The 19,109-nt window shown below is 35.9% G+C and overlaps 1 protein-coding gene and 1 long non-coding RNA gene across 11 annotated transcripts in view; one reads left to right on the top strand and one right to left on the bottom strand.

The window, feature by feature from the left end:
• The window catches only part of LOC131519866 (uncharacterized), a 43,238-nt gene extending 26,078 nt beyond the window's left edge, over positions 1-17,160 (top strand). The window contains exons 1-4 of one of the 2 annotated variants that reach the window (XR_009265835.1): positions 10,718-10,962; positions 13,039-13,100; positions 13,559-13,650; positions 14,826-17,160. This is a non-coding gene — a long non-coding RNA (uncharacterized LOC131519866). Of the gene's footprint in view, positions 1-10,717; positions 10,963-13,038; positions 13,101-13,558; positions 13,651-14,825 lie in introns of those variants that run through there. The other variant, XR_009265836.1, reaches the window with a different exon arrangement.
• SOX5 (SRY-box transcription factor 5) overlaps positions 1-19,109 on the bottom strand; it is a 1,021,816-nt gene that overhangs the window by 534,649 nt on the left and 468,058 nt on the right. The gene's annotated exons all lie outside the window — the stretch shown is intronic.

Raw genomic sequence — 19,109 nt, 5'->3', positions numbered from 1 at the left:
AAAAGATGCCTTTCTTTATTTTCACACACTGTATGTATATATTTATGCTGTCCCTTCCGCTCCCTCCCCCACCATTTCCACCCCTTCCTACAGACCCGATCCTAAATAAAGCTTGATTGAAGTAAATCATAAGCTATTCCTCATCTCAGAAAAATACATGAAAAAGTGGCAATAGTACTGATCAGGTCCTTTTGACCAGATCCTCGTAAAAATAATACTCCATGACGTATGGTTTTGTGGGCGCCAGGGAAAAGAGTAGATTCAAGAACTAGGCAGGCAATAAATATCCTAAAATATGGTGTGCCAAATTGAAACAATTGGGTGGTGAAATATGTAGAACCACTGAGTGTTCCTCCAACTGCTTTCTGACATCAGAAGGTTCATGGGATCATGGTGTCCTCTTTCACTTTTATGTACTGTTGAGAAAAATATATTGGAGTAGTATTTTAGCTATGGCACTAGAAAATTATTATTATTAACTGATATTTCTTCTGGTTATAAAATGTAATATGGTATTTATGTTTAGGGAAGAAAACAAACATTTTTTTAGGAAAAATTTATTCAATAAAATGAATAATCTTAATTGTACAGCTCAAAGAATTTTTTGCGCTATGTATCTATCTGTGTAATCACCCAGATTAAGATGCAGCATATTTCAGGGGCTCCTGAGTGGCTCAGTTGTTGAAGCATCCGACTTTGGCTCAGGTCATGATCTCAAGGTTCTTGAGTTCAAGCCCCACGTCGGGCTCTGTGCTGCCAGCTCAGAAACTGGAGTCTGCTTTGGATTCTGTGTCTCCCTCTTTCTCTGCTCCTCCCCTGCTCATGCTCATTCATTCATTCATATTCTCTCTCTCTCTCTGTCTCAATAATAAACATTACAAGAAATAAGATATAGCATATTTTTGTCACCCCAAATGGTTTATTCATGCCCCTTCACAATGGTTAATTCCCCACCAGAGGTGACCTCCATAGATTAATTTTGCCTGGAACAAAACTAGGTTAGTTTTCCAGAAACAGACATGTTCGAGTCTTATATGGCAAAGGTTATGCTGCAAATGTTCTGTACATTATCTCACTTTAAACCCTTTTAATCCTGACCACAAGAAGAGACAGGTATTTGTATCCTAAGTTTCTAAGAGAGAGGATAAGTCACTTGTTCAACATAAAACTGCACTTGAAAAATCTGAATTTACTACACCCAAATAATCACTCAGGCTATATTTATACTGTATAGACCATTAAATATGATCCCCAATTAATGGTTTAAAATTTTAATGTGTTACATAATAATAGTGTTAATAATATTAATCCCATTCTGTCTAGCAGGTACTGAGCTAAATGTTTGATAGCATTGCCTCATTTAATCCTCCTAGCAACCCGGTAAAGCAGATATTGCCATATCCGTTTTGGACATGTAGCAAAAAGGTGAAAGTATTTCCCCACATTTAAATATTAAGTGGATTCAAATCGTACTTTCTGATTCACAGTTCTTGGTTCATAATAAGTGCTCAATAAATATATGTTGAATCACTGAATTAAATGATGAATAAAAATGCTTGATAAAAAGTAGGCTATGTTTTGAAAATGCTAAGCAAAGTTGTTCATCACTTCCATGATGGCATTTACAGGGAGAAAAAAATTACAGAAATTAAAAGTTAGAGAATGTTGGTCTCTTTCCCTCGTTTTCGACATGAGTAAACTGAAGCACCAAATGATCTGTTCAAGAGCAGAGCACATAGTCAAATAATGTTGATCTGGGCTGAAAATCAGGTTTCTTGAGCCCCATTCCAGTGTTAGCTTTGTTCTATTTCTATGGTTCTGAACCAAACACACTGCATGGGTTTTAAATAAGTTAGTAACTGAATTTGTTAAGTTTATCAACACTTCAAATAGCTGTGGCAATTATTCTGTAATGTGCTACAAGGAAAACCAGAAAAAAGAAGCAATATAGAACAAGGTTACTTTCCTCGAGATGCTTAGATATTTCACCATCAAGAGGAGAATTAACATTATGAGACAGTGAATATTATTAAACATGTGCTCCTGAAAAACAAACAAAAAAACAGCCCTATAAAAGACTGCATGATAAAGTATATCATTAAACATAATCAACCACCACAATTTATAGAACTGATAATACCCTCAGGGAAAGTCAAGAAGGGAAGAGATCAGTGTCGGCAGCAAATATAAAGGAATTCAAGACTGGTTTAGAAGTTATCATAGGCTCACAGATTTGAGAAGAGAAATCATCCAGTCCAAACCCCTCATTTTATACAAAAGGCAGTGTGAACAGGGAGATGACAGTCTATGCCCATGGCCACAAATCTCCAGTGTGGCCATAGCCACTCACCTCCAGTCCAGGATTCTGTCCATTAGTACCATTTTTGTCCATGAAACACTGACAGAGAAAAGTTACTCCTCACGCAAAACAGTAAAATAAGTTAAAACATTAATGAACTGGCTGACATGCCATAAAAGATACATATAAAAATACCATTTAGCAGTATAATGACCCAATTGCTTCCATTTTCAATGTATTGCAACTGGACTTTGGCACTTAGTACATATTACTTTCTTAAAGATAATTAAAGAAACAAGTAGGGGTGCCTGGGTGGCCCAGTCAGTTAAGCATCTGACCTCGGCTCAGGTCATGATCTCAGTTGGTGGGTTTGAGGCCCGTGTTGGGCTTGGTGTTGACAGTGCTGAGCCTGCTTGGAATTCTCACTCTCTCTTCCCTCTCTGCCCCTCCCCCACTTATGCTTTTCTCCCCCCCCCCCCCGCCCCGTCTCCCTCTCTCTCATAATAAATAAAGTTTTTAAAAACTCAAAAAAATAACTAAAGATAAGTCAGAGAGAATGTCAGGTCACAACATACATCTTCCAACTCATTCAGTGTCCTAAAATGTATAGCTCACAGAAGATTAAAAATAGAAAATACGTTTTTACAAAAATACTTTTTTCCTGACATCTTATGATGGAATACATTTTTGTTCTCCATTTAAAATTGTCAATGGTGCACAAGTGATTTCATCCTGTGAACCCATGAGGAATGCAACTACATTCAAGCCTCCCAGCTGTTGTTCATCAAGAATTGTAATATTTATTCTGGAAGGAGCAAACAACAGATGCGTTTGGAGAATGTGAGTTCACCTGGTTTCTATAGCATATGAGCTCAAATTCAATTTGCTCATCAACAAACATCTTGTAAAAGAACCACCCCCAAAAAGTTAAAAGAAAATTAAATAAATAAAAAGCATCAGGTTCTATAAATTTAAATTTCAGACTCCATGTACAATCTTGATTTTAATCCTTATTCTTTCATACCACTCCCATTTTATGCTATAATTAATATCAGTAACTACTGGTGATACTTTTCTGGAAACATGTTTTTTCTACCCATTTCAATACCTTATCCTGCTACCTTCTTTAAAAATGGCATCTTCATTTTCTGGGACAATAACTTACAGTTGTTTTAAAGATGACATAAAATGTATTTTCAGCTCTCTTTCCTGATTTACGGCCACTTTCAACAAAACTGCCAACCAGGCATGAGAATCCATGAAAACACTTCAGGGTCCCTGAACGACCGTCTATCATTTTCAAATGAACATTTGTATTAGACACCAGAATTGTTCAATAATGATTCAAATTTAGACCTTTTGCCTAGCAAGTACACACTTCCAATATCTTCTAAAAGGAAATAAAAAAAAATAATATAAAACGAATTTAAGCAATTGTACAAAACCAGGTAGAAAGAATAGAAAACTTTTATTTATTTATTTATTGTTTCCCTACTCTTGTTCCCAGCTTTTGGCTATTTGATAGGTAATACACAAAAGAATAAAGAAGCATAGAAAAAAAGGGAAACGTCTATCAGATGATTTCTTAATAAATTTGTGATGAAATTTTAGTGGTCTAACAAGTGCTCTTTTTTCGATAATCTATAAATTTCATCTTTTAAAACTGATCCCTTTCACCGTAACTTTTAAAGAGTGAGACAACTAAAATGACATTAGCATGCAAAATTAAAAGCAACCTTAATCTTAAATCTGTGAAATTTAAAATAAAATTAGTTCAGGGCTCCTGGGTGGCTCAGTCAGATGAGCATCACACTTCGGCTCAGGTCATGATCTCACAGTTTATAAGTTCAAGCCCCACGTTGGACTCTGTGCTAACAGCTCAGAGCCTGGAGCCTGCTTCAGATTCTGTGTCTCCCTCTCTCTCTACCCCTGTCCCGCTCACATTCTCTCTCTCTCTCTCTCTCTCTCTCTCTCTCTCAAAAATAAATGTTAATTTAAAACAAAATAAATAAAATTTGAAAGTTCATTGGAGGCACATCTGGGTGGCTCAGTTGGCTAAGCATCTGACTCTTGGTTTGGGCTCAGATCATGATCTTCCGATTTGTGAGATTGAGCCCCACATAGGGCTCCACACTGATAGTGCAGAGCCTGCTTGGTATTCTCTCTCTCTCTCTCTCTCTCTCTCTCTCTCTCTCTCTCTGCCCCTTCCCCACTCATACACTCGCTCTCTCTCTCAAAATAAATTTAAAAATTAACTTAAAAAGATAAAATAAAATTAGTTCATTGGAAATTATATTCTACTGAATATCTGACACTGAATAACTGATACTTCATGGTCAAAATATGCTTACCTTTTTTCTATCAATGTTCAGCATACAGATTATTCAAATAGATTCTATTCCATCAATATTTATGGAATGCAGATAATCCTTCTAGAATTCAGGGACTGAATAGCTGGGTGTGGGCAAGGGAGTACCCACAGTAGTGTGGGATGGAGCAATGAGAGCCTAATCTGGGGTGGCAGATACTGCCAAATCCTCAATATAGACTACGACACACTTAAAAAAAAAAATCCTTAGGCAGTGCAAAGCAGGGTGAGAGCCTGAACTCTGAGAGCCAGATGACCTGGTTCAAAGCTTGGATTTGCTTTTCAACAATAGGCAAGTAACATGATTTCTGTGCAACTTGGTTTCCTCATCAGTAGGATAGAGTTAGGGAGGTAAAAACTAAGTCACTATAGATAAAACACAATTACTGTGCCTCATGCGGAGTAAGCGCCATATACATGTTGGCTATTATTATCTTTTTTCTTAACTGAAGTATAGTTGAAACACAATGTTACATTAGTTTCAAGTGTGCCACATAGATGGTTTGACAATTCTGTATGTTATGCTATGCTCCCCATACCTGTGGTTACCACCTGTCACCACACGATGCCATTAACAATCATCCCTTATGCTGTACCTTTCATCCCCATGACTTATTCATTCCACAACTGGAAGTCCACTCCTCCATATTCACCCATTTTGCCCATCCCCCATCTCCTCCCCTTTGGCAGTCTACCTGAATAATCTGTATTTTTGTTTAACTGTATTATGGACCTGGTTTCTCTTACTACTTAGAGTATAACATTTGGAGACTAGAGACAATGTCTTACATTTTTATATAGTCACCAATCTCTATTGCAGTCTTGTTGTCCAGGAGCTACTTATATGTTATATTGGTATATAAATGATAGTAGTAATAGAAGAACAAAAATAGAAGGATTGTTTGAGGGGCGCCTGGGTGGCGCAGTCGGTTAAGCGTCCGACTTCAGCCAGGTCACGATCTCGCGGTCCGTGAGTTCGAGCCCCGCGTCAGGCTCTGGGCTGATGGCTCGGAGCCTGGAGCCTGTTTCCGATTCTGTGTCTCCCTCTCTCTCTGCCCCTGCCCCGTTCATGCTTTGTCTCTCTCTGTCCCAAAAAAAAAAAAAAAAAAAAAAAAAAAAAAAAAAAAAAAAACGTTGAAGAAGGATTGTTTGAACACTTAGGAGAGAGAAGTTCAACCTAAAAAGGGAATAGGGATAGAAAAAGAAAGAAAGAAAGAAAGAAAGAAAGAAACAAACAAACAAACAAACTACCAATTTCCAAGTGGAAGCATTCCAGACCAGGAAGATAGCAGGATAAGTTAACATGACAGAATTTTTTCTAATTGAGGGAGGGACAAAGCTGGACTTGGATTTTCCTCTATGATTGTATTTTCTCTTGTGTATATGTGATTCCTGAACATCTATTCATCCTTGCAATAAGTACATTACTGTCATAGAGATGTACCATGAAGATGAATAGAAGGACCTATCAGGGGGTGGCCATATTCTACGGTCAAAGTCAAAAGGAAAATCTAAAGCTCTTGGTAATAGCAGCCAAATTAAGCAATTTGCTAAGCTATACCATTTACCTATTTGTTCTAAGAGAATTTCACCATAGGACTTGAAGTTACCTGGTAGAGTGGATATCCTGATATTAGCAAACAATAGAACTCATTATCTTATAGTGATATTTTAATCATTGTAGCATATTAGATAAAACGGAAGCTTGTTTTAATCAGAAAGCTGAAAAAGTTGAAAACACCTGGATGGTCCAAACCAAGCTTGGAGTAATGATGAAAACATTTGGTCAAACACAAACCAAATTATGAGATATTACAGAGATATTACAAGATTTTACTTGATGTATGTTTCTGTGCCATTAATTTTAACAGGACGTTTTAAACAAATCCAACTGAATGGAAAAAAAAAAGAGTTTAATATAGACAGTGTATAGCATTAAGTTCAATGGAACCACACTAATTCCTTTTTGTTGTTTTCTTTTTCAAATTTACTTTTTACTTCTACATAACATATATTTCCACATAGGAATATAGATGTGCTTGACTTAGCGTCAGGCCCCACACAGAAGTCAAATGAATTTATCTCCTCCTCTCCTAACACTTCAGTAAGGTCCATGATTTTTAAATCCTGCATTGCCACTAGATCACAAATGACACCAAATTTAGTAGATCAAATCAAATCTGTATACTCAGATGCCAATTCTATAGAGAAACAGTAAAGGATCTCACAATCTTAAATCAGGGAGGGAAAAAAAGAAAGCTACCACCTGTACCTGGATAACTACCAGCAGTGATTATAAAAACTTAACTACATTAAATACACTTAAGCATTGCTGTACATTTCACTACCTATTTGATTAATGACAAAAGTAGTGACAGACAGTTGCAATATGGAATCTAATGTTTATACCCAAACAGTACATCAGTCATTTAGCCCGAATTTACCTTACTCCCACACAAACCTGGTGTCAGGCTCAATGTTTGTTTCTATACAAAAAAAAAAAAAAAAAAAAAAAAACCAAACAAAAAAAAACCTCAACATTCAGTTTGAGAAGTCCTGCTTTTTTCCACATGAACAAAACTTGTACGTGTGAAAAAAAAATTCAAAGCCTTTCAAACCACACTTTTGAATTTGCTTTCAACATTTATCTGAAGCATTATCATACCTCTCTCAAAAGTTCTATGCCCTACTCAGAAATCTTAACTATGACTACTGCATCATGTGGGAAATTTGGTTTCTGCTCTTTCAATTGCTTTGCTTTTGTTAATTCTCCAAACATAAAGGTGCTACCTTCATGTTGATAGACCATTTACTTCATTAACAGTCATTGGCATCTCACAGGTTTTCCTATTTTTTTTTTTTTTTTACTTTTAATGTTTATTTTTCAGGGAGAGAGACAGAGAGCGAGCAGGGGACCAGCAGAGAGAGAGAGAGAGAGAGACAGACAGACAGACAGACAGACACAGAATAAAAAGCAGGCTCCAGGCTCAGAGCTGTCAGCACAGAGCCCGATGCAGGGCTTGAACCCATGAACCATGACATCGTGACCTGAGCCGAAGTCAGAGGCTCAACCGACTGAGCCACCCAGGCGCCCCAGGTTTTCCTATTTTATACCATGTAAGACTTAAATGGAAAATGAAAAATACAGTTGTTGAACTATTCTTTCAACAGACAAGAGTGTCAGTTAAAAATCCCATCCTTTCACATCAGAGGGCTCTGATCTGAGTCCACTGTACTGCAGAAGAAATGGGGGAGAAAAAAGGCTTTAATTTGAAAAGTGGTTGCTGTAAAACTGCAGACAGATACATAGGAGAGAGAGCCATAATCCAAAGCAGCCCACCTGAATTTGAGAAACTTTTTTTTTACTATTTTAATTAAGAAAATTATACTTTAAAAGGTATGGCGGAAACCACAATTAAGAAAGAAAAAAAATGGTTGAAATAAGCAAATTCAAAGTTTGAATGTTCCTCAGCTAAAATCAAACTGGAAGAAATCACAAGCTCTCATGGCTTGAGTTTTATTTGTTTGTTTGTTTGACTTTTGCTAGACTGTTTAATTCGTGAATATTTTTCAAAGGAGCCGAGGAGGCCAAAATAAAATTACACTAATGTACAATTCAGTACAAAGGAAATACTCAGAATGCACAAATGCCCGCACACAAAGGCAAGATATTACTTCCTTTCACATATATGTCAGATATACTTTAGCAAATCAAAAGAAATGAAGATAACAAGTGGAGAGGAAAATATTGAGATAGCTGATAATTAGATGTGGATTAAGGCAGTAAGGAAAGTGGGGAGAAAGATTACTGCAACTGGAAAACGGAAATGGTCCTTTCCCCCCAATGGTTTCATTTAAATCCAACTTCTAGAGTGTGGGAGTGTTTAGGGTTTTTTTGTGGGGGTTTTTTGCCTTTTTTTTTATAGCCCTTCTCCAACATGTGTGGCATCTAGCATCTGGGTTTGGGTGGCTTATTATTATCTTTCTAAACATATAGTTTGATATTCCTTTAATTAAATGGTGACCATCACCCAAAACAACTTTTCTGGAGAAGGACCTTGCAAACCCACAAAACCCAGGAATGGGTTTGTTGAACCTGCAGGCAGTTTTGTTTAAGTGAGCATTAAAGACTTGGCAAGCTCTCTGTGTTCTCATTTTCTTATTCTCTATTATCTATCCACTTAATAATTTCTGAAACCTTAATCAGACTCTAACCAAAAAAATCTACACAGTGCTTGGGATAGAATGATAATACCATCTGTTTTCATTCTTATGTGGGTTCTTTCCAGCCGTACAATCCAGCATGCTGGCTGCTTACTTTATAATGATCCTAACATTATAGGTGATTTAAAGTAAAGTCTCCTGTGTCATTTGCCTCTTGCAAATGCACACAATCTTTTCAATTCGCAAAAGTCTGGCATATTTTCCTATAAATGTTGGTTGCATTTGAATTCTGTAGATAAATAGGATCAATCCCAACACTTTTACAAAAAGAAAAAAAAAATCCAGAGCTATTTCTTGCTTTTTTGGGTAATGGCTGGTAAAACGGAAAGTTCTTCTAAAAGAATTTATTTGCCATTTGACTTCTAATTCTCTTAAAGTCTGGATGGCAATTTTAAAAATAAAATAGCTAAGCCATCCCTAAACATAGAACTAACTTACTGAGCACCTTTATACAATGACTTTTCAAATGTGCAGCCTTTACCATATTCATTAAGAATTAGATTACAGCATCATTATTAAAGGATAATAAATAGAGATGCTGGTATCGTTTCCGTCTAGTTGTGGGAACAAGTAAGAATTCAGAGCAAAGGTCAAATGCTTTTAAACTCTTTGGTGCAGGAAAAATCAGCCAACGATATGGAAAAATACACTCCAAATAATTCATTTTTGCAGATTTTAACAATCAATATGGAGCACCATATGATAGATATGGCTCCAACAATCTGTATCAATCATGAAGATTGGCAGTGGCAAACCACACAGACCAATTTTTGTCATGCTACCACAGTCGATTTTACAGACTCTGTGTAACCAAGACTTTCTCTGGTGCTTTCCCTGACACACCACACAGCCCCTTCCAAGATCTGCTTCCAACACATTCAAGGGCTTTTCTGAACCAAACCTAACTGAAAACCTTTGGAGACTGGCACACAATTCTTACGATACTCCATGTTTTCCTTCCAAAGCCTGCATCTTTAATACATTATATTGGGTTTTTCCCATCACACATTTAATGTGTGAAATTTCTAAACTCTTCCCCTTCACTTATCTAAATTGAACTTTGGCAGCCAACAGTTAACTGTTGGAGACTTGCTTCAAAACGATCAAACCCTTTTCTAGATCTGATTGCAAGAAGTATCAGTGCCAAGATAGAAATTTCAGTCTTCATCATACACAAAATCAATATGTATGCTTTGCTCTGGAAAGAAAGCCACCTTGAAAATAATTAATAAAACATCAAAGCTACATACTACTTCAAAAATCCACATGAGACTGAAACATTCGAGGCAATTAAAAGAAATTATTAATTTATATAAGGTGGTACTTTTCTTTGTGTGTGTGTGTGTATATATATATATATATATATATATATATATATATATATATATATACATCTCCACACTGAAATCTCAGTTTTGGCTTCAAAATGGCAATTTAAAATCTTAACAACATATCCATAGCAATTATGAATGTTACATTAAATACATAAGCTTTGAAAAACCATAAGAATAATTTGAAAATACTTAAATAATATCAAAACCTATGGAGAAATGCAAACTACATTTTACTGAAACACAATGCATAGGCATATTATTAGAATTTGGAAAAAAGGCATAAATTTTATATTACAGTATGTACGTAAGTGAAAGGAGACCTCCATAAAACACATGCCAACAAAACAAATCTCATGTATCAGCTGCATTTTAGTGTCCTACAGAGTTAACTTTAGTTAACTTTATTTATTCTTATATGCGCCTTGCTTAGTGGTAGATATTTTAAAAACAGGTTTAAAAAAAAAAAGGTGACTCAGAAGCACACTAGATATGGAAGACACAGGGAGGGGTGGTGGTGGTGGGAGAGCGAGAAAGAGAGAGGGAGACAGAGAGGGAGAGGGAGAGAGAATGAATCACATATTAGGGAGGTGCCTGAGAAAAGGAAAGCTTGATAAAGAGATGATATTTCTCTTGGCTTTTGAAGATGAGCCAGTTGTTCAAGGCTGTGAACGGAAGGGTGCACGTCCTGGACCAGGGTGAATAACTGCATAAAGAGGAAGATGGAAAGCTCTGTTTGGGTAAGATAGATAAGGGTCTTGTTTACCTGGCTTAGGTGTTTAGACTCTATCAGCTAGGCAACTGGAAGTCATTAGAGGTTTTCAATCAGGAAGATGACATAACCAGATCTGCATTTTGAAAAGATAACTGGCATCATCAATGAGATAAATGGATCTGTAACAAGAGAGACGAGGCAAGGAGTCTACTCAGGAGAAATCTGTGATACACTGTGACAGATGGTGAGAACCTGCAGTAAGGTGGAAGCATTGATGCTTCAGAGCAATTTTCTCTGTGCTCTCTGGAAGGCCCAAACCCTAAATCCAAGCCAATGTATTGATTTCAAGGACCCACAAGGCGCTTGCCAACTTTATTTAGCACTTCAAGAATATACATCTTTGCAGAGCACCTTTTTAGACATTTCTTAACCAAACCTCTTAAGCTCCTTAGAAATGAAAGGATAATACATTTTCCTCAGTATTAGAGAAAACATTCAAATAGAAATTCTGTTACTATGACCTAGGGCTTCTGCATCAATGTCTTGAGAGCATCTACTGATCTACTTCTCTATTTGTCATTAATCTTGTACATCTTGATGATACAGCAAAAGCTACAATGGTGTCTAATTTCAAATTTTATCTCCCTTCCTTATTAGTTTTGCTCTGTTCAATTTCATGAGCCAGCCAAAATGATGAAAAGACATGGCATTTGTTTGAAATTAGAGGAAAAAGAAGTAGGGTGGGTAGGAATGCACTAACCATGGAATCAGAGAACAAGGCTTTAGAATTGTTCTAGTCAATATTTTCATTTTAGAGATGAAGAAATCTTGACCCAGTGAGATAAGTGATTTGCCCAACATAAAATTAACTTCTAACAAGCCCACAAGAAACCATGTGATTGTTAACCCATTTTTTCTAAAGCTGTTTATTTTATAAATTATAACAATATTGTTAACAAAATTTTGGGAAAGAAGTTATTGCTCAAGGATACACAGAAAAGATAAATATATTTTTACCCTTCTTAAATTAGGAAGAAGCTTGTTTTATTTGTATTTTTATTAAATGAGAGTGATAGTCATTTAGTATTTAGCTACACAGTTGCATTAATATCCTAATCCTCTAATGGCACTAAAACATATATAATGAATTTGAAACCATTGATTAAAATGATTATTTCTTCAGGTCCAATATATGAATTCTTAAAGAGATCAGTCAAAGATATCCTTTGGGGTACCTTAATGATGATTTAAATCCTACAGCATGATTGAGTTGGTCAATTTCTCTTTCTTGAGCTGATTTTTAACCTTTTTTTTCTCCCTAGCTACAGCCTATTGCTGGTTTGTATTTTGATAGTAATTAACAACTGTAATGCATTAGTATTTAAGTCCACCTATGAGTTTTAGAACAGTGTAATTATTCCAGGACAGAACTGAACGGGGCTGCTAGGTAGAATTTGTGCATTGCATACATTTCCATTTCTTCATTTATTCAGAATACAAGTAATGTAAGGCTCACTGAGCAAACCTCACAACAATGACACATTGTTCAAATTCAGGAATAAGGGTGTTCTACTTTTACTTCCTATTATTCTAAAAAAAGTAGCAAAATTTTGATAAAGTTACTTGGGGACAAAGTCATGTATGTAAAAATAAAAATGCTCTTCTGAAAGAACAAAATATCTAAACAAAACTTGAAGAAGTAGAAAAAATGCCTTTGCATATTTGTCAGAAGTAGTATTAATAACTGCATGATTCCAAAACACGTAGATATTTTGGAAAAAATATTCAGTAAAGATTAACCATCTCTATGATTCTAACACTAAGAATATAGAGGAGGCTCAATAAATTAATGTTTAGTGTCTAATCCAAATTTGATATTAACTAATAAGTACAGCCACATAATCTCTTACCACATTTCTTAAATTCTTCCTCATTACTAGAAAGTAACATCCCCTACTTTAAAAGATCAAAATAAAAGCTGGTTTAATTGACTCTAGTTTTTGTATGCGTTTGTGAAGGTGCATATCATTTTTACATAAATTGGAAAGAAACTGTTATTGCTAATACTAGTCTCTATTGTCTGTCTGCACACTTCACCTAGGACTATGGATTGTGTGTTGAAACTTCCAGTGTTTGAAGATCTGCTTCTTTGCCCTTTGAACCGTAAGTCACTTTTGTCCCCAAATATTGTTTGCTGCATTCTGATTGATCTGTGTGCTTTTGCATCTTCCCCGGGATTCCACAACTATGCCACATTGCTTAAACCGTGCAGAGTGAGCACAAATATTTGATAAGCAAAGGTGATTTTCCTAAGTCTTTTTACAGGAAGAAATGGCATTGTTGCCAGTGTATCATTTTCATATGTCTCATTGTGATGGTTAAATTAAAACAAAACAAAACAAAAGAAAACAAGCTTGGCAATGAAATCAGAAAAAAAAAATTAAGGACAATTCTCTGTACTGGTACATATATAAATTAAGATTACCTTAGCTGGGTCTCTGTAATCATTAGCAGTAATGTGCTTATTAACTTGTTAGTTTAATACATATGGCATCAAAGTAAAACCTAATGATGGAATCAAGCAAAATCACAAAATGATCGTTTTCTCTCTTTACCCTAAGCTGAGCAAGGAACCTTTCCAAGCAGTGTGAACTCACTGGCTTCCCCATAACGCTACAGAGCTCACGCTGCCATATAACTGGGAATCGGAGAGGTGAGGTCATTTCATCACTCCTTGGAAAAAAATGCAAAACGTCTGCTAAAATCTGACTTCATTTGATTTACTCTCCAAGACTGTTTTTTATTAAATATGTTTGACTGCTATCTCTAATTAAATGTAGAATTAATTTTGGCAAACTAACCACAGATGCAGTTTATGTTCAATTTTATCAGACAGATTTATTTATAAGCTGTCAACTTCTTGAAAGACTTCATTTTGGAGCAGTTTTAAATTGCTAACAGTAGCTGTAAATGGAGCTACTGTTCTCTGGAACACTAAAGGAAAAGTATGCTATAAATGTCCATTCCATCTGTGAGGAATCATAAAACAATCACATTCCTTTATTTTTTTTTCCTCCGTAGGACCTTTATTAAATTAGTTCAACTCAATTAAAAATAACTTCAAAAACATTTCAGAGCCCTTTGTTTCATGGAATACTTGGAACTCTCTGCACGGAACGTCACCCTTTTAACTAATCCCTTTTAGTAAATGGAGGAGAATAGTGGTATTGTGACTTCAGACAGTGCTTTCAAGGGTCTCTACTGTACCGAATTGAGGTCACTGCAAGACAATGCTCAACACCCAATAGCCATTCAAACATTCTTCACAACTCTATCAAACGTGTCTTTCTTTCTCTCACCCGCTTTCTCTCATGGCAAACTCAGAGGACAATGGAAAAGCCTCTAGCACCATTTATGGTCACCATATTTGCACATGACAAAGTCTATTCTTCCTGGTTTGCCAACTCCCTGTAAAAAGAATGAACCCTAGGATAGATTTTCCCACCATTACTGTTATTCAAACTTATTTTGTATTTAATTATTTTTGTTGTTGTTGTTAGAGGGCCGCTCCATGGCATTTGAGAAGCTGACTTGCTATTTTCGTGCGTGTGTAACAAAGCAGAGACTAAATGCAGAATTAAATATGTCACATTATAGCCAGCATATGCATGATGGAGCGCACAATTTAGTACAAAACGGAGACAAATGAGGAAATTGGAATTATTATACCTTGTCTTCTTGTCTAACATTAACAGTATTATAAAACTTACTGTTTACCCATGAACCACCATGCTTGTGCCCCACAAGCACTATTTAGTTTTGCTTGGGAGTTTTTATGGCTGCAGCCACAAACAAACAAAATCAATTGCTGTAAATTTTTCTCACCAGGGCTGCTCCTTTTTGAACGAAGAAAAAAAGAAAAGAAAGATGTATCCAGAGCATCGTCCTCCAAACAAACAAGAAGAGCACATATTTGCAAGCTATATAGTAAAGTTGTTGCAATGAAGATTTTGATTTTAATTAAGAATGGGATTTGTAGGACAATTAGTGAGATGTAATATTCTTTGCAAGAAACAGTACCCTTATTGGAAATACCACCTAAAATGGAGCGGGGGCATTTGGAGCTGCACAGAGACTTATATCTATGGGTTTCTACAGTTAATGAGGAAGAAAAATACAAGGAAAATGTAGGTACCTCACCTGAAATGCAGGAATACAAATACCGTTTGCCTGGTTTTTTTTCCCCTCCTTAATTTTTCTTTTTAATTTAAACCATAGAAATCTGTGCTGTTGAGATTTCAACCAGGTAATCATCTTATCATTAATACGTTTATGTTATTTCTTCACATTGACTTTAAACCACTGATCATTAGGAGTATACCTCATCTTTTTTGATGATTTTACAAGGACATAATAATATACTTAATAGTAATAAAGGCAACAAACTCTCCAGTTATTTTTGGTATGCTCAGCTGTCCTGACATTAAAAAGAGGGCTTTTTCTTACAGTATAGAAAATAATTTGTGTAATTGCTTAAATGTTGGAATGACCATTTCCTTTACAGTACATAAATTTTCATGTGTTATAAAAACTAACAATGTATTTATTAATCAAATGCCTGATAATTTCCCATGTCTATTCAATTAATTTCATAACAAAATTTTCATTTTTCCTTTATAAGCAATAAGATTAAACATTACCAAGTGAGTTAAGGGATCTCCTTTCTCTAGCAGATGGAAAAGATACTAACAGTGAGTATGTCACCAGATATTATGCTGTCAATAATAAAGGCCAAATACATATAATCACATATATGTCATTTTAAACAGTGTAGTAAGCCCAAAACTCTTCACTATTTATTCTATAGTATTAAGCATATTCTATCTGCCAGGCATTACACCAAACAATGGTAGAGTACAATATGCAATGAGGATATCTTAATGCAGTTTATCATATGCTGGAATGACATACATCTAAACCAGTATAATCAGTCACACTGTGTGAAGGGCAGTAGATACACAAATAGGTATAAGATTTCTTTCATTGTACAAATTGAAAGTGCAAATTCCCCACTATGGCAGGCAGGCTGGATAGAATCTATGGTAGCTTTTGAATTCCCACCTGAAAAGCATCATGGGAAGTATATTAGGGTTGAGAATGAGATGTACAGAATTTAACTTGGGGAAGGGGTAAAAAAGAACACTAAAGGGAACAGAAACATGTGGATTATAATAAGGAATATTTAGTGGCCCATTATTTGATGATGCTATTTATATGGGATTAGGGCAAGGCAGGTCTGGAAGTTCAGATTGAGGCCATAGTGTAGCTGGTGGCCCTTAAGTGCTATCCTCAACTGCAATCGATTGGTGTAGGAAGAGATGGGGAGCCGGATAAGGACCTCCAAGGCTACTTGAGGATTTCAAATGAGAAGGGATGAGAGAATGGGTTTTTTTCTGTGCCAAAGGAAAGGAGAAGATGCATGAAACAGAAAAAAAATGTGCTTTGGAAACCAGATATGGTGGCTGAGAAGAGGAAAGGAGCCAATGTGATCACAAAGGTCTTACACCAGGCCGGCTGGATCTATAAATGGTTCGACCACGTGAAATTGCCAACTCAATACATCCTTCAAATAATATTTGAAGAAAGGCAGTAGAGAGGGAAGAAAGCTCCAAGGAGAAAAATGTGGTTTGTGTCCAGATTCAAGAAACAAAAGGATGAAGTAGAGTCAGTAAAATGGTTACATGAAAGTCTCCTGTAGAGCTAGAATTCACACTTAATTTCCTTAGTATAACTGAAACATGGGAGAGTTGTTTTTCCCTCCAGTGTTAGCTTCAAAATATAACAGACTTCATATTTTGTATAACTTTCCAAAACCTAAAATTCCTGATTCATCATTTTGCTCCTTTACTGTCCTTTAACTAAAGCCCTATGTGTGGCATTTTTAAAATGAAATTTCAGTTTAAAAATATGTCTTTGTACACTTTATTTCAGAACACAGTAAAATATAAACATAACACTTCACCAATTCAAGCACGCAACCAACCTACCAGTTACGATAACTTTGTAGTTATTATCAATTATCTTCAATTTCAAAAAATGGTTTTCCTCATGCAATTTTGAATCATATTTTACCTTTGATTTAATTCTATAACTTCAGTGGAAATCCAAAAGGTGTGTATTGTCCTTTAATAGCTGTCCCATTATAAGAAATGCTAAATCTTAACTATGGCTGTCTTGCTCCTGATTAATAAGCTTTGTAAAATGTCAATAATGCTAAATGGAGCTTCAGTATAATCATTTGGATATTTCCTTTATTCACTCTTTTTTTTTAATTTTAAAAAGTTTTTTAAGGTTATTCATTTTTGAGAGAGAGAGAGAGTCAGAGCATGAGTCAGGGAGGGGCAGAGAGACAGAGAGAGACAGAGACAGAGACAGAGACAGAGACAGAGACAGAATCTGAAATAGGCTCCAGGCTCTGAGCTGTCAGCACAGGGCCTGATGCAGGGCTCAAACCCATGAACCATGAGATCATGACCTGAGCTGACTGAGCCACCCGGGCGCCCCTCCTTTATTCACTAACTACCTTGTGGAGAAAGTGTCCATATCACACTTCCATAAGGATTATGTGGAAGACAGGCTGACTTCAAAATTCCCAAAGACCACCTGAAAATGGAGGGTATGTGTTCTTACAGGGTGATAATAAAGACAGCTGACCCACAGAGCCACCACATTCCAACCCAGTACCTTTGGACTGACCTTTCCCAGCAAACAAGAACTTAGCCAGAAAGAGGTGCAAGAGGTGAATGTCAGCTCTGTTCACCCCTATTCATCTCCTCAACTGGGCTCCTTTGGGCCATGGGAAAACTGCACAGTTGAGTCTGGGGCTCCAGCCTACCACATGCCAGGAATTCTGTTCTATGCATTCCATATACATTATCTCCATTAATTCTCAAAATAGCTCTGAGCTGCAATAATTGTGCCCATTTCTGAGGTTAGCTAACTTGCCTAAAATCACAGTTAGTGGCAGCATTCAAGTTGTTGGATTAGCATTCTGACCTCAAAGACCTCATTCTTATCTACAATGAATAATTGCCAGTATCATTATGTTAAACAAATATTTAATTTCATGCTTTTACATAACTATGCTTTGTTAATTATTTGGCTATTATATACATGTATATTAGTAGTCATGGGCTGATTAAGTCCCACATTTACAACATAGCAGTTTCCTTAGGTGACAACTTCCTAATAAATGGAGGGAGGTATATCTAGAAAGATTCCACCAAGGGTTTCAAATTTTGTCAGCTGAAAGAAGAAAAAACTATTCCATTTTGGCAAAAAAAAACTTGTCATTAACAGAAAAGAAAAACTACTATTAATTTTTGGAAAAGAAATCACAAACTACTATTAATGGGACAAAGAAATTAACTCTAAAAGTATCTCTCCCTTTAATGCCCTCTTCAGAATAAAAGCTTATTCAGCACACTCAAATTAGTAAAAAAAAAAAAAATCCCCCAAATTAAGATAAACAGTATAAGTTATCCACACAGACAAGCGAGCCTATGCTTAAAAACAAAACAAACAAAAAATCAAATTACACTAATAATATTTTACTTGGTAATAAAATAGTTCTTAAAGCATTTCTCAACTCAAACTAGTTTTGCCAAATCAAAAATTTTCTTTTGGGTAGTTAAGAAGGCCAAGAGTATACCAAATGATTTAAAAACCATTTTCCCTATTACCATCCATTTTCCCAAAGGCAGCACTGGCAAACAATTTGGCTGTTAAGGGAGAGAAAACATTGTACATTTTTTTTCATTGTCAAAATAAACCTTAGTTAAGAAACTGCTGGTTGCAAATAATTTAAAACCTCTCAAGTATTGGGTAAAATCAGTATATACTGCAGGCTACATAACCTTAGAATGTTTTCCCCTTAAGACATGATTCAAGAAACAATGGAGAGTGAGTGCTAATTCCCCCAGTACCTGTATAAATGTCACAAGAATAGAAAATCCATTTGCTTGTTTTTAAAGTAATCTTAAACTCACAGACTTTGGATTATAGAATTTCACAAACAAGAAGTGGACGTTGAGGGGGGGAGGAGGGAGAGAGGGAGGGAAAAGGAGGAGGAAGAGTAAACTGCCACACCTTAGGAAAATTTAGTTTCAAAAT

Source organism: Neofelis nebulosa, chromosome 8, assembly GCF_028018385.1.
Source record: "Neofelis nebulosa isolate mNeoNeb1 chromosome 8, mNeoNeb1.pri, whole genome shotgun sequence".
Classification (NCBI taxonomy): Eukaryota; Metazoa; Chordata; class Mammalia; order Carnivora; family Felidae; genus Neofelis; species Neofelis nebulosa.
This window is presented reverse-complemented; position numbering and strand designations above follow the sequence as displayed.